Raw genomic sequence first — 16982 nt, 5'->3', positions numbered from 1 at the left:
ACAGTATACAACAGACCCGTCATACAGTATACAATAGACCCGTCATACAGTATACAATAGACCGTCATACAGTATACAACAGACCGTCATACAGTATACAATAGACCCGTCATACGAGTATACCAATAGACCCGTCATACAGTATACAATAGACCCGTCATACAGTATACAATAGACCCATCATACAGTATACAATAGACCCGTCATACAGTATACAATAGACCCGTCATACAGTATACAACAGACCCGTCATACAGTATACAACAGACGCCGTCATACAGTAGTACAATAGACCCGTCATACAGTATACAATAGACCCGTCATACAGTATACAATAGACCGTCATACAGTATACAATAGACCGTCATACAGTGTACAATAGACCCGTCATACAGTATACAATAGACCCGTCATACAGTATACAATAGGACCCGTCATACAGTATACAATAGACCCGTCATACAGATACAACAGACCCGTCATACAGATACAATAGACCCGTCATACAGTATACAATAGACCCGTCATACAGTATACAACAGACCCGTCATACAGTATACAATAGACCGTCATACAGTATACAATAGACCCGTCATACAGTGTACAATAGACCCGTCATACAGTATACAATAGACCCGTCATACAGTATACAATAAACCTCGTCATACAGTATACAATAGACCCGTCATACAGTATACAATAGACCCGTCATACAGTGTACACAGACCCGTCATACAGATACAAAGACCTGTTACAGTGTACAAAGACCCGTCATACAGTGTACAAAGACCCGTCATACAGTATACACAGACCTGTCATACAGTATACAATAGACCCGTCATACAGTACACAGACCCGTCATACAGCATGAAACAGACCCGTCATACAGTGTACACAGACCTGTCATACAGTATACAATAGACCCGTCATACAGTATACAATAGACCCGTCATAACAGTATACAATAGACCCCATACAGTATACAATAGACCCCATACAGTACACAACAGACCCGTCATACATATACAATAGACCCGTCATACAGTATACAATAGACCCGTCATACAGTATACAATAGACCCGTCATACAGCACAATAGACCCATTATACAGTATACAATAGACCCGTCATACAGTATACACAGACCCGTCATACAGTACACAATAGACCCGTCATACAGTATACAATAGACCCGTCATACAGTATACAATAGACCCGTCATACAGTATACACAACCGTCATACAGTATACAATAGACCCGTCATACAGTATACAATAGACCCGTCATACAGTATACAATCAGACCTGTCACATATACAAAAGTGACCCGTCATACAGTATACAATAGACCTGTCATACAGTATACAACAGTGACCATCATACAGTATATAACAGACCCGTCATACAGTATACAACAGACCATCATACAGTATACAACAGGACCCGTCATACAGTATACAACAGACCATCATACAGTATACAATAGACCATCATACAGTATATAACAGTGACCCGTCATACAGTATACAACAGTGACCCGTCATACAGTATACAACAGTGACCCGTCATACAGTATACAACAGTACCATCATACAGTATACAACAGACCATCATACAATATACACAGTGACCATCATACAGTATATAACAGACCATCATACAGTATACAACAGGACCATCATACAGTATACAACAGGACCCGTCATACAGTATACAACAGGACCATCATACAGTATACAACAGGACCATCATACAGTATACAACAGTACCATCATACAGTATACAACAGTGACCATCATACAGTATACAACAGTGACCATCATACAGTATATAACAGACCATCATACAGTATACAACAGACCTCATATACAACAGACCTATACAGTATACAACAGGACCATCATACAGTATACAACAGGACCATCATACAGCATACAACAGTGACCATCATAGTATACAACAGTGACCATCATACAGTATACAACAGTGACCATCATACAGTATATAACAGTGACCATCATACAGTATACAACAGTGACCACGTATAATATACAACAGCGACCATCATACAGCATACAACAGTGACCTTCATACAGTATACAACAGACCCATCATACAGTATACAACAGTGACCATCATACAGTATACAACAGTGACCCGTCATACAGTATACAACCTGTGACCATCATACAGTATACAACAGTGACCCGTCATACAGTATAACAAGACCATCATACAGTATACAACAGTGACCATCCTACAGTATACAACATGACCATCATACAGTATACAACAGTGACCCGTCATATACAACAATGACCATCATACAGTATACAACAGGACCATCATACAGTATATAACAGACCTGTCATACAGTATACAACAGACCATCATACAGTATAAATGACCCGTCATACAGTATACAATGACTCATGCAGTATACAACAGGACCATCATACAGTATATAACAGTGACCCGTCATACAGTATACAACAGACCCGTCATACAGTATACAACAGTGACCCGTCATACAGTATTGACCATCATACAGTATACAACAGACCCTCATACAGTATACAACAGTGACCATCATACGTATATAACAGTGACCCTCATACAGTATACAACAGGACCATCATACAGTATACAATCGAAATACCTCATACAGTATACAACAGGACCTCGTACAGTATACATCATACGTATACAACAACAGTGACCATCATACAGTATACAACAGTGACCATCATACAGTATACAACAGTTGTATATAGTAAGACCATCATACAGTATACAACAGGACCATCATACAGTATACAACGACGAGACCATCATACAGTATATAACAGTGACCATCATACAGTATACAACAGTGACCATCATACAGTATACAACAGTGACCATCATACAGTATACAGTGACCATCATACAGTATACAACAGTGACCATCATACAGTATACAACAGTGACCATCATACAGTATACAACAGTGACCCGTCATACAGTATAACAACGTGACCATCCAGTATACAACAGACATATACAACAGTGACCTCATACAGTACATGCCCGCATACGTATACAACAGTGACCATCATACAGTATACAACAGTGACCATCATACAGTATACAACAGTGACCCGTCATACAGTATACAACAGTGACCATCCTACAGTATACAACAGTGACCCGTCATACAGTATACAACAGTGACCCTCATACAGTACATAACAGTGACCATCCCTCATACAGTATACAACAGTGACCCGTCATACAGTATACATACAGTATACAACAGTGACCATCATACAGTATACAACAGTGACCCGCCATACAGTATACAACAGTGACCATCATACAGTATACAACAGTGACCCTCATACGCAACAGTGACCATCATACAGTATACAACAGTGACCATCATACAAGTGACCATCATACAGTATACAACAGTGACCATCATACAGTATACAACAGTGACCATCATACAGTATACAACAGTACCCGTCATACAGTATACAACAGCGACCATCATACAGTATACAACAGTGAACCGTCATACAGTATACAACAGTGACCATCATACAGTATACAACAGTGACCATCATACAGTATACAACAGTGACCCGTCATACAGTATACAACAGTGACCATCATACAGTATACAACAGTGACCATCATACAGTATACAACAGTGACGTCATATACAAAGACCGTCATACAGTATACAAAGTGACCATCGTATACAAGTACCATCATACAGTATACAACAGTGACCCGTCATACAGTATACAACAGCGACCATCATACAGTATACAACAGTGACCATCATACAGTATACAACAGTGACCATCATACAGTATACAACAGTGACCATCATACAGTATACAACAGTGACCCGTCATACAGTATACAACAGTGACCATCATACAGTATACAACAGTGACCATCATACAGTATAGAAAAGTGGCCATCATACAGTATACAACAGTGACCATCATACAGTATACAACAGTGACCATCATACAGTATACAACAGTGACCATCATACAGTATACAACAGCACTACTCATACAGTATACAACAGTGACCATCATACAGTATACAACAGCGACCATCATACAGTATACAACATGCATCATACAGTATAACAGTGACCCGTCATACAGTATACAACAGTGAACCGTCATACAGTATACAAAGGACCCGTCACAGTATACAACAGTGAACCGTCATCAGTATACAACAGCGACCGTCATACAGTATACAACAGCGACATCATACAGTATACAACAGCGACCATCATACAGTATACAACAGTGACCATCATACAGTATACAACAGTGACCGTCATACAGTATACAACAGCGACCGTCATACAGCATACAACAGAGACCATCATACGTATACAACAGTGACCATCATACAGTATACAACAGCGACCATCATACACAGTATACAACAGTGACCATCATACAGTATACAACAGCGACCATCATACAGTATACAACAGCGACCATCATACAGTACAACAGTGAACCGTCATACAGTATAACAGAGACCATCATACAGTATACAACAGCGACCGTCATACAGTATACAACAGAGACCATCATACAGTATACAACAGCGACCATCATACAGTATACAACAGCGACCGTCATACAGTATACAACAGTGACCATCATACAGTATACAACAGTGACCATCATACAGTATACAACAGTGACCATCATACAGTATACAACAGGACCATCATACAGTATACAACAGTGACCATCATACAGTACACAACAGTGAACCGTCATACAGTATACAACAGTGAACCGTCATACAGTATACAACAGGCCATCATACAGTATACAACAGCGACCATCATACAGTATATAACAGTGGCCATCATACAGTATATACAACAGTGACCCGTCATACAGTATACAACAGCGACCATCATACAGTATACAACAGCGACCGTCATACAGTATACAACAGTGACCATCATACAGTATACAACAGTGACCATCATACAGTATACAACAGTGACCATCATACAGTATACAACAGTGACCATCATACAGTATACAACAGTGACCCGTCATACAGTATACAACAGTGAACATCATACAGTATACAACAGTGACCATCATACAGTATACAACAGTGACCATCATACAACATACAACAGTGACCGTCATACAGTATACAACAGTGACCATCATACAGTATACAACAGTGACCAATGATGCAGTAACAGTGACCATCATACAGTATACAACAGTGACCCGTCATACAGTATACAACAGTGATCATATACAAGTACAACAGTGACCATCATACAACAGTGACTCCGCCATACAGTATACAACAGTGACCATCATACAGTATACACATTAAAGTGACCCGTCATACAGTATACAACAGTGACCCATCATACAGTATACAACAGTGACCATCATACAGTATACAACAGTGACCATCATACAGTATACAACAGTGACCATCATACAACATAGAGTAGTAATGTCCAGCAGTTTATATTAATCAACACCTTTATGAGTGGGAGGGAGGAAAGGAGGGAGTGGATGGGAGGGAAGGAGGAGGGGGTAGGTAGGTAGGGAGGTAAGGAGGGAGGGAGGGGGTGGGTGCAGCCATAAACAGCAATAATGACAGCAGCAAGAGGAGGAGAGCAAGGCCTGCCCCCTCCCTCCCTGGCCCACACGCTCCCTTTATTGCACCCTTGACACTACCACCACACACCCTGCATGTCACCCACAAACTGGTGATAGATCTTGTGTCATGTCATGTACAACAGCGAAGCGTCTTCATCCACCACCTCAAAGTCAACGAAGTTCTTGTCTTGCCTCTTAGGAGTGCATTTAAGGAGTCGGGGTCGCCATATAGGGGTTCGCGGACGCGTGCTATAAATGGGTGTTTTTATGTCCGCCTAAAAACGGGGGTGGCGATCCTGGGTGCCCGCGGGGGCTGCCACACACCGCCACGCGCCACCACTACTACCGCCACACCCGCACCATAGGCCTACACCCTCTTGTCCTGCCCACCATTCTCCCTCCCTCGCTCACCCTCATCCTGAACCCAGGATTCGCGGATTTATCTTTCATGGATTATTCTTCGTGGGTTTATAGGATGGGATTTGGTTATCCGGGGATTATTTACTCGCGTTAAATCAGATTCGACTAACTTGTAGCCGAGAATTACAGTCTCAAGGATTTTGATGTTTTTTATCTGGAGAGTTACAGCGAGGATGAAAGGCGAGCCATGGCATTAGTGACTCGGGGCGCGGGGAGAATTGTTTGTAATTATAAAGTTCACGAAATTATAAAAACAAAATAGATAATTAAGAAATAAATTTATAGACAAGGTAAAATTAAAGCTAACATTTAGTGTTAACGTTTAGAATACAACATTCTCTGTTAGTGAACGACGCGGGAAATGTCGGCACCTAGTAAACCCCAAGATAAATTACTGAATTATATTGTTTAATGATAATAATTAAAACTAATTAACCATACGTATAAATGAACTAATATTATCCCTTTAAAGTTAGTTCATAAGCTAAAATTATCAGGAAATTAAATATATACACAACCAGGAAAGTAAAATTGGTGGTATTAATAAGTTGAGTGGCTAACACGGCCAAACAGGGAGCAGAAAATGAAACCAGCACAATAACTAACCGGTATAACACAAGTACACAGGTGTGATAAAGCTGGGTTGGAGATTCTTCAGGTGGTCCAGTAAAGTACTAGACGGTCAAGTGCCTAACTTATAAAACTCTACTCAACCATCATATCCACGCTAAAGTAAGTAAATAAATAATAAATAAATGAAAGTGGAAAGGACCGAAATATTAAACTAAATTGAGTAAATACCAAGAATGATAAATCAATACGTGAGTAAAAGACCTTCATGTTTATATAAGGATAGATACAGTACAGTACAGTTGACGCAAGTGTTCGAATACTGTGTGAGGCGCCCCACACCCGTCCCTCCACCACCCGGATGCTCGCAGTCATTCCCCCCCGCCCCCCTAACTAACTCGGGGAGTCCCTGTACAATATTATTAGTGTATTGGCCGCCATTTTGTGATCTACCTTTATACCCCTAATTCAAAACATTTTCACCTCACATTTTAAGAGGGAAATCGTACGTTATTATAATTCCTATGTAAAAGAGTATACAGTAGAGTGTAAATATATCAACACCTTGTGAATCATTAGGTATCCATAACGTCTCACTTCAAGAATGTGGTTTTCGTGGCTAGTAACTCATTCTGGATATTATCTCACAATCTGTCAACATTTAGTGAGAAGGTGAACGGAGAACAAAGCGCCTTAGACTCTGTAGTGTTTGTGACCTGCTCGGAGAATGGTGCCAAGCTGCTGAAGTTTATACGGAGTGCTCCTAACCTAACCTAACCTAACAATTCCTGACGCGTGAGAATATAATATCATGTATATAATTCTTCAGAAGGTACCGTAGTGATTTTAGGATAAGATCAGTAACTTATGTGGGAATTGTGAAATACTTGGGAAGGTAGAGGACGTGTCTATAAACAGTCATGAGTGTCGTAAGACTGGGAGATAAATGTGAATGTTGGGACCATGAGTGGCACAAGATGGAGGGAGGGCCATGAGTGGTACAAGGTTGAGGGAGGGAGGGCCATGAGCGGTACAAGATGGAGGGAGGGCCATGAGTGGCACAAGATGGAGGGAGGGGCCATGAGTGGTACAAGGTTGAGGGAGGGAAGGCCATGAGCGGTACAAGATGGAGGGAGGGCCATGAGTGGTACAAGGTTGAGGGAGGGAGGGCCATGAGTGGTACAAGATGGAGGGAGGCCATGAGTGGTACAAGGTTGAGGGAGGGAGGGAGAGTGGTACTGGAGGGAGGCCATGAGTGGTACAAGGTTGAGAGGGAGGGCCATGAGTGGTACAAAGGTTGAAGGAGGGAGGGCCATGAGTGGTACAAGGTTGAAGGAGGGAGGGCCATGAGGGTACAAGGTTGAGGGAGGGAGGGCCATGAGTGGGTACAAGGTTGAGGGGGAGGGGCCATGAGCGGTACAAGATGGAGGAGGGCCATGAGTGGTACAAGGTTGAGGGAGGGAGGGCCATGAGCGGTACAAGATGGAGGGAGGGCCATGAGTGGTACAAGGTTGAGGGAGGGAGGGCCATGAGCGGTACAAGATGGAGGGAGGGCCATGAGTGGTACAAGACAGAATTTAATATGTTTTGGAGTTTTCTCATTTCATTTATTTTACTTCACTTGTCTAACATTTCTACACGAAATTTAGTGATCAGACGAAAAAACAACAACTGAAGAAACGTAGAAGTTGTTAGATGGGGTGAGTGTGCAGCGCCCCCCACCAAGACTACTACACACGATCGCTTCTCTTGTTATTATTACCTCACATGTTGTCTAGAATGGTTTACGTCACAGGATAGACTGACTTGTACTCATATTGGGGATCACCTGAAGATTCGTCCCGCTCCTCCAGCTTATTTCACCAAAAGTTTTAAGTTTGATTGATTGAAACAAACAATATTAACATGGCTGAGCCAGTTGAGAACCTGAGCTATAAGGTTAAGCTAACATCAGGGTGGTTAATTTTTAGGTGAAATGAGCTGGAGCGAGCATTCATTGTTGTGTGTGGTGTTGTTGATTAACGTTAAATTGTCTTTGGAATCATTCGTTTATTGTATGTTATTGTTTGGTATAATTTCTTTTACGGAATTAATAATAATGTTTTAAGATAAAGTTCGGGGAGATGATAGAGGTTCTGTGAGAGCCTCTGTGACGGTCTTTCAGGACATTTATGGGAAAAAGTCGGAAATATACCAAGCTGAACCTTTTAAACCAGGCGCAGCAGGGAGGAGCGGGGCACGTGGGGCCAGGTAGCGGGGCCCGCACGGGACACATAATGCCCTCACACGAAAAATGGCCGGACGGGATACAGAAAAAGAAGAAAAAAAGAATGGGATATGAAGGGCCGCATTTATAAATGTTACCACTGGTTGAAAGTCGTAACCCAGGCCAGGGGAGGCAGGGGGCCGCTTCCCCCCAGGAGGGTGACAAGCCAAGATCACCAAGAGAGGGGAAGGCAGGGGGGCCATCTACCTCCCCCACCCATGGGAGGGTGACAAGACTATGGCCGGGGAGGGGGAGTCGTGCCCTAGGGAGAGAGGGATGGAGGACGGTGGTGCAGTAAAACAGTGTAGTGTTGGTGCCGGAAGTTGCTACGGTAAGAGGTTGGCCAGGGAGTGTCACTGTGTTGTATAAAGGAGCTCAGATCCTTGTAGGGTTTTGTTGGCCATAACTTAGTTGACCAGTTGCTTGGGTGACAACGCAACATTTACTATATCTTAGTTTGCACAACAGACGATACCGCGTTTCTCCCACAGTGTTCCAGCACTGGCGTGGTGTAGCCAGTACACCAATACACAACTATATTCTTGACGCCGCCACAAATTCGTGACCATCATTTTACGTACCCAATAAAGTGTTCTTTGTCGTGGTGGGTATTGTGGGGAGGCATCGTATGCCCTTGTCGCCCGGGACGAGCACGTGGCGACCTGCGCGTGCTAGTGTTACCCGTCGGCCAGAAGCCTCCCCTGCCTTCCCCCAGTCGACCAGAAGCCTCCCCTACACCTCTCTTCCGCCGGCCACAGCCTTCTCACTACGCCCTTCTCCTAGTAATCGCACATCTCTACGAATATCAACAGAGCCACGTTACCACAACTGCCTATATCACTACCTAGCATCGTCACTGTTGGCAGGTGTTTTCATATAGCTGTCAAGGTTATTTTGTTATTCATTGAATAACTGTGTAGTATACACCGAGGTGCGGGAACACTTGTGCTACTTGATAGTGAAGATCCACATGGTACAGTATTGTATCTGTTCGGTGCGTACAACTGTAGAGAGAAAAACAGGTCCAGCAACACTTACTATTACGTTAAGTATAATGAAGATCGCTCACAACCTGGCCACGTTATACTGACATTGTTGCTTCCGTGTGCCATCATTCTATAGTAATATATATATATATATATATATATATATATATATATATATATATATATATATATATATATATATATATATATATATATATATATATATATATATATATATATATATTGGTTTTAATTGTTATAACTTATTGGAAATTAATTTGCATATAAGAAAATAAACAGTTTCATTTAAGACGTCGTTTACCATCACAAGAGAGCTAATTTATACCTAAAGTACAGTAGGTTAAGTTAGGTTTTCTATGAAACTATTAATCTATTCATTGATGAGTATTATGATTATATACATGATCGTCTATGGCCAGTCAAAAGTTTCCTAAAACAAGAAATATATATATATATATTATATATATATATATATATATATATATATATATATATATATATATATATATATATATATATCTTGATAAAATCACACGGGAAAAAGGAAACAACGGAGCACCTTAGCTTTCGTCTTTATTCAAGACATCTTCAGAGGCAACTGTGATTTTATCAAGATTTATCTTATCCACGTTTTCATTGTGGATCTACATGAAACATTATATATATATATATATATATATATATATATATATATATATATATATATATATATATATATATATATATATATTATGCAACCTTCACCACATTACTGTAAGTTTACCCTAAAATTTAGTGTACGTACACGGATGTGTGACAGTTGTGAGGAACAAGAGTTCCTACAAGAACAGTAAAGACGGTGTGTGTTGTGATAGGTAACCTTAGTCCAGCCACCCCTTGATGGTAACGAGCGGGGGCCACGATCACTGCAGACTTCTCAGGATGAACACCCATCCTCATTTACTAAAAAACACTATTGATCAGTCAAACAGATCATTGGCTAGCTTAAGTAAGGTCTGAATCAGAGTGGGTACATTATTCCCTGTTCGGTTTTGTGTAGACAATTTAAAAGAAAATATCTTTAGTATTTTTATTAAAGTAATAAAACAGGACCTCGGAGGAACTACAGTTTTGTTTGGTTTAAAGTAACATTTTCGCGTGGTAACTTAGTTGTATTCTACCCAGGAAGTAATCGGCAGTCCCACACTACACCACACAATCAAGGTGGGGGTGCACCCTCCCACACTCATATGTCAGCTGTGCATAAACGCTGCTGTACAGGTGTTGCATGACGTTAAGGTGAGGCCGACACGTTTGTTTTAATCTGAGATTTAATGTTGACATCGTCGACTTTACTAGCGAAGTAAACCACGTGAGTAATGATGGCGAGGAAAAGCAGGTGGGAGGGTAGTAGCTGACCCGCTCATTACTACCTGTCAGCCCGCCCTCCACCTTGACTCACGCACCAGGAAAACATTTGCACATATAGCAGTAAGTATCGTACAACTATCACAGGTAATCGGCAGTCATGTTTATGGGCCAGAAGATAATGGGATAAAACAAGGAATAAAGGGGTAAAGCGGGAATGTACTGTTCATGACAAAACAGAACCCCCCCCCCTCCCCCACCCCCTATCTCTGCTCTCTGTACACATCCACCAACAAAAATGTAGTTTATTGCCGAGATGAACCACAACAACAGATAACGTTCGTGTCATCATCTGCATGTTTGTGAACAGTAATAACTTCGGAAAATACACGTCTCTCGTAGAAAGACAAAACACCAACAGTTAAAAATGTTACGTTAAGAGTGCATTGTGTTACTGTAAAATCAGTCATGATTTGTCGCTCTCATTACCCCCACATTATATTAATAATTAAACGAGTGACACCCCTCAGCGGTCTATTAATCACAGCTTGGAGATGCCCGGCCCCTGGGGTGTAGGAGTACTGTCCCAGACGTAAAGGAAATGGTTACAGCATCATCGACGGGGCCTAACGCTAGGACTCCGTCGAGGTTTTTTTGCCTGACATTTGCTTCCCGTGGCTCCTAGTTTCCTCGTACAAATCTGTCGTGTACAGTACCTTCCGTTATCTCTGAAAAATATTTTTATCGAGGAGAAAATACAAGATAAGAAGGCTAGGCTAAGGTTAGACTCATCGTGGAGGTTAAGGAGAACTTCCGTTTAAATTCAGTTAGGTGAAGCCTAACGTTAGGATATATATTATTCTGTATGAGGAAGCCGGGGGCTGGGGGGAATATGTCAAGATGGCTGCTAAGCATTGACTGAACCCTCAATTCATGCACGCCTCACTGTTGGGCTCTCGACGGTGCTGTAATCACTTCATTGTGGATAAGGACCTGCTTGAAGATGATATAAGCTGTACGTTAAATTGCCTGAAAGAACATAATTTCTACCCCCCCCCATAAATATACTGCCGCCATAATGGTTTAGTGCTGTTCCCGTACAGACTGGAGTCGCCATATTCCTTAGTTCACATTATTTCCCCCTTTCCTGAGTATTTCTTGTACAGTATTTCGGGTCAGTAGTGTTTGGGGAGTCTCTGAGGACTGGCTGTACTCCGGCCAATAATTAATAGGACGCCTTTTATGTTCCCAAATTCACGCTCTACTGTGATATATAACAGCCATCTGTCCGCATTATAACCAACACTTGGCTATGCAGTAGTGTTAAGCTTTATTGCGCGAGAGAACAATAGGAGTTTAATATTATTACCACTGAGGAATTTTGTAAACGCGACAATACTATATCCGGAGGCCATCTTTATACTGGCTTAAAGACACGCTAACATGACGGTAAATGTATTCTGTTCATACCTTACTGACAGTGTGTTACAGGAGGCTATTTTATTGTTACCTGTGACAACACGATGTTAAACTACGGCAACAATTTTTAAACATACCGACACACGACACTAGAGAAAATAATGCCCCCTCTAGCGACAAAAAAATAAAAATAAAAAATCAGGTCAGGACAGGCGGGAATTAGGATGCGCTGAATCATTGCAGTCAAAAGTATACATACGAGATAAATAATATTGTATTACCGGTACAAAAATGATACTTTACATTCATGGATAAATACAATTCATTATCGGTAATACAGTATTTATTTTCACCGTTGTACACGTAATATTTCTTATACTTCAGTACACATATTTGTTCATACTTAAAGGGTTATCCTCACTATAGTAAACAAGCCACTCAGTTCCGCTAGAAAATTCTTACTCTAAAATTAAGTTAAAATTTTCACACATTGCACCTCGTGAAATATTTAGGGAATTTTAGTACTGTATGTGTGTTATTAAATCACTATAGGCTGTGATGTGACCTGAGAGGGCGGGAGATATTTTTACTGAATCGGTCGTTGTTATGGTTGTTATAACGTGGCATTATTATTATCAATGATGTCATAACGCACCCCCTGATACTTGGCTGTCGTAACGCACTCCCTGATACTTGGCTGTCGTAACGCACTCCCTGATACTTGGCTGTCGTAACGCACTCCCTGATACTTGGCTGTCATAGCGCACTCCCTGATACTTGTCTGTCATAACGCACTCCCTGATACTTGTCTGTCATAACGCACTCCCTGATACTTGGCTGCCATAACGCACTCCCTGATACTTGGCTGCCATAATGCACTTCCTAATGGTACTGTATGTGTCATAGCGCCCTTCCCCTATACGCTGTCATAACGCACTCCCTTATAATATTAGAGAAGTCATAGTGTTCCCCTGATACGTACACTCATCACGCACTCCCTAATGATACGTTATGTATCAGTGTCACTCACGACGCACCCCATCATACTCTCGGAGGTGTAATGGCGTTCCCATAATTTTAATACTGTCATATCGCACATCATGGCACTGCTGGGGGTGTCTAAGCGCTACTTTAGGGACCGTGGTAACTTGGTCACGAATAAGTTATTGAAATTTTGGAAGGAGTATCAGTAACTAGGGTTATATCACCCCAGCTCGGTCATACTATAATACTGCCAGTGCCGCTGAAGCACACAGTGCGTTCCTGGTAGTATGAAAATTATTATAGTGCATTACTGGTAACACTGCCTGTCACTAATTGGTCGTGTTACTACTGGAGGTGATGCAACAATTTACCACAAGGGGAAGGGTCAGCAGGGCCGCCTTGGTGTTATATTCATATAATCATTGATCACACGGAAGTTGGAATTACTTCTTCAGTATTTGAGACGGTGATATAATTATAATACATCACTGTGCGGGTATAATGTGTAATGTAACATTATAGTAACATTGATGGTGGCCGTGGTGGGAGAGTGCTGTACGGTGCTGGAAATTTAGATGCGTCGAAGGAAGAGTTCGGGCAGCCGGCGGGCGGACGTTGCAAGTCACCATGATAAAGTTTATAGTCCACTTATCTTGATGACAGCGTGAACACCAGCGGGTGTGCCCTCACTCACGCTCAACCATCCTCCCAAACTTTCTCACTGCTAAAATAAGAGGAAAAATAAGTTTCCTCGTAAATAATTTGCGGCGAAAAACAGATATCCTCTCCAATGAAAATAAGGAAACGTGGAGCGAATAACAAGGAGGTCCAGGGAGGCGACCACTGAGCACCGCCACCATAAACGTGTGGGTAACGAGGTCGTGGATGGAATCACTGATAACGGCAAAATCTTGCCCTGGATAATTACAGCTCAAGATAAATGGAGACACTGCGCGCGGAATTAACTCCGGAGTCGACAGGTCAAAATGGGTGTCGTCACTCTTGTCGTTGAGGAGGAGCACTGCTCCCCGCCACCACACAGGTAACGAGTGTGTGGTGACAGTGGGTGCTTAGTTCCCCGCCTCACAGGGGAAGGCTCACTGTGTTACACTACTTCCATATTTACCGTTGGATTCACTGAGACAAGATTAAGACATTTTACAGCGCACCTTCCGCGGGTTTTATGAGCGTGCAGCCCGGGGAGGGACCTTGGTGTGGGTCCATCATATACACTACATGCACCTCAGTTGTATCGCCACCAACAGAACGGTCAACACGCACAACTAGGCGCATTCACCTGGGATGATCGAGACACGCTAACAAATCATTCAAAAGATAAGTACCCGCTGTCTCCTGCATCATAATCGCGTCAAATTAATTTATACAGTTGAAACATGTGTACTGATATGTGCCGAGTGGAGGGTGACTAGACCGGCGGCACCAGTGTTTAGTAAAGTACAAGACCGCCGCTATCATATACTGTACTCTTACCCCAAAGTATTATACGATATTTGTTTTGTTTTTTGCACAAATTATGTCTCTCGGCTTTCAAAAATTGTTGCAAGGTTCACAAACAGAACAGATATAGAGAAGCATATATAGCGATGAGAGTTGGTGAGCGCGTGGTGCTGAAACTTTTGGCACTTGTGTGATCATTGTTGTAATAACATCAACAAATATATGGATACTTAGGAGGGGGCGAGGTGGAGGGGCGACTCGCCACCACTCCGCTTGCCTCACGTTATTGGTGGCGACATCTATGTGACACTCCTCAACTATGTAAGTTATTATGTTTATGAGTAAAATAATAATTTCGAAACTAATTCTCGGTTATTAGTGCATTGTGTAGGACAACTACACAAAACCAGACATAAAGAGGCCCCTTCTCAGTCCTTCAGTACAGCCCTGACCTGACCTCCGCCTTGGTGCGCTCCTGACGTCTCTCACCGCCACATCCTCGCTCTCTCCTTCACAACTCCGGGAAAATTAACCTGCTCGAGTTTGTGTAATGACCCTCGCGGTGTAGTTAAGAGCGGTGACGCCCTGGTGACCGCGGAGGCACCAGTAGTCCTGGCTGAGTCACCCCGAGGCACCCATAAACATCCGTCCCACCTACAGTATACTCCCCCCTCCCCTCACACCTTTGTACTGCTCTGAGTTTTATGCAGAAAGTGATACATTGTTGATCCACTTTCAGGGATATAAACCTATTTCTAGTCTAGTGAGACCTAATTCTTTGTTACAGTTTATTGAGCTATATAAAACGCAATATCTCTTGGATCACCCTAGAAGATAAGTGCGTTTTGTAAACTTACTTCATTAACAACTTTCATCGCTTACAAGGTATCTATTAAGCAAACGGAATGTCCGGTGGTGTCACGGAAATATGCAACGGTAATTTCTAGTAAAGAGGCAACACTTCCCTATTTCCTTCTTTTATAAATGATTTGAACTGATAAACAGGTGATGAAAAATATGTTTAATGAAGGCCAGGATGATGAACATTAACTTACCAGAGTTAGGTAATCCTTGAGGGTAGACTCCGTGGGGCACCAGTCTATCACACACACCTCACCATGTTGTCAATAATGTCACACTGGTACTTTTCTTGTACATACGATTAAAAACAATCCATGAGCACCTAGGTAGGTAGATAGATAAAGTCACTAGTGTCAGGTAGCGCGGGCGCGGTAGTGATGGCAGTGCGAGGAAGCCAGCGAGCGGGCGAGGCACGGCGGAGCTACTCGTGTGTCTCCCCTCACGGCTGGGCGACGACTGAGCTGGGCCTGAGAGTGACCGCTGCCGCCTGCCTCGCTCACCACCACGGGCCCCCGTGACCTCAGCTCCAACCAACCTGCAGATGAGAACACACACGCACCACGTACTCTACTGCTCCTCCCTCCCACACCCTCCAACTCCGCTCTCCACATAGCATCGATAAAAACAATCACTAACGTGTCAATTTAGCACTAAGAATAAGAGGTCACTTGTGTGCCTCTCTGTGATTAAACCTTTAAGGACAATTGGTGGGATCCACAGAGGCTCGACTTGAAGTCCCGAGATGCTTGAGCCTTGGAAAGTAGACGACATTGTATTTCTGGCATCACAAAGTCGCTCATGTACTGTCCTCGGTGTGAAATAGCGGGTTATGGCGGGCTGGGGGAGGGGGATTCGGTACAATAGTGAGCATCAGTTCATGGCTGGGCCGTTTCAATTTAATACCGTAAATTACAAGTTTTATATCTGTTGAACCGTCCTGCCAGCCCTCACCACTACCACACCATAACACTCGTTGCCATC

General features: G+C 42.5%; 1 protein-coding gene across 1 annotated transcript in view; it reads right to left on the bottom strand.

The window, feature by feature from the left end:
• The window catches only part of LOC121872316 (protein hunchback-like), a 41337-nt gene extending 24892 nt beyond the window's left edge, over nt 1-16445 (bottom strand). Inside the window, exon 1 of the mRNA XM_042375026.1 lies at nt 16196-16445. The gene's annotated coding sequence lies outside the window, so the exon portion shown is untranslated. The remainder of the gene's footprint in view (nt 1-16195) is intronic.
• Between the last annotated feature and the right edge of the window lie 537 nt (nt 16446-16982).

This window comes from Homarus americanus, unplaced genomic scaffold (genome assembly GCF_018991925.1).
Source record: "Homarus americanus isolate GMGI-L3 unplaced genomic scaffold, GMGI_Hamer_2.0 scaffold5589, whole genome shotgun sequence".
In the NCBI taxonomy this organism is placed as follows: domain Eukaryota; kingdom Metazoa; phylum Arthropoda; class Malacostraca; order Decapoda; family Nephropidae; genus Homarus; species Homarus americanus.
This window is presented reverse-complemented; position numbering and strand designations above follow the sequence as displayed.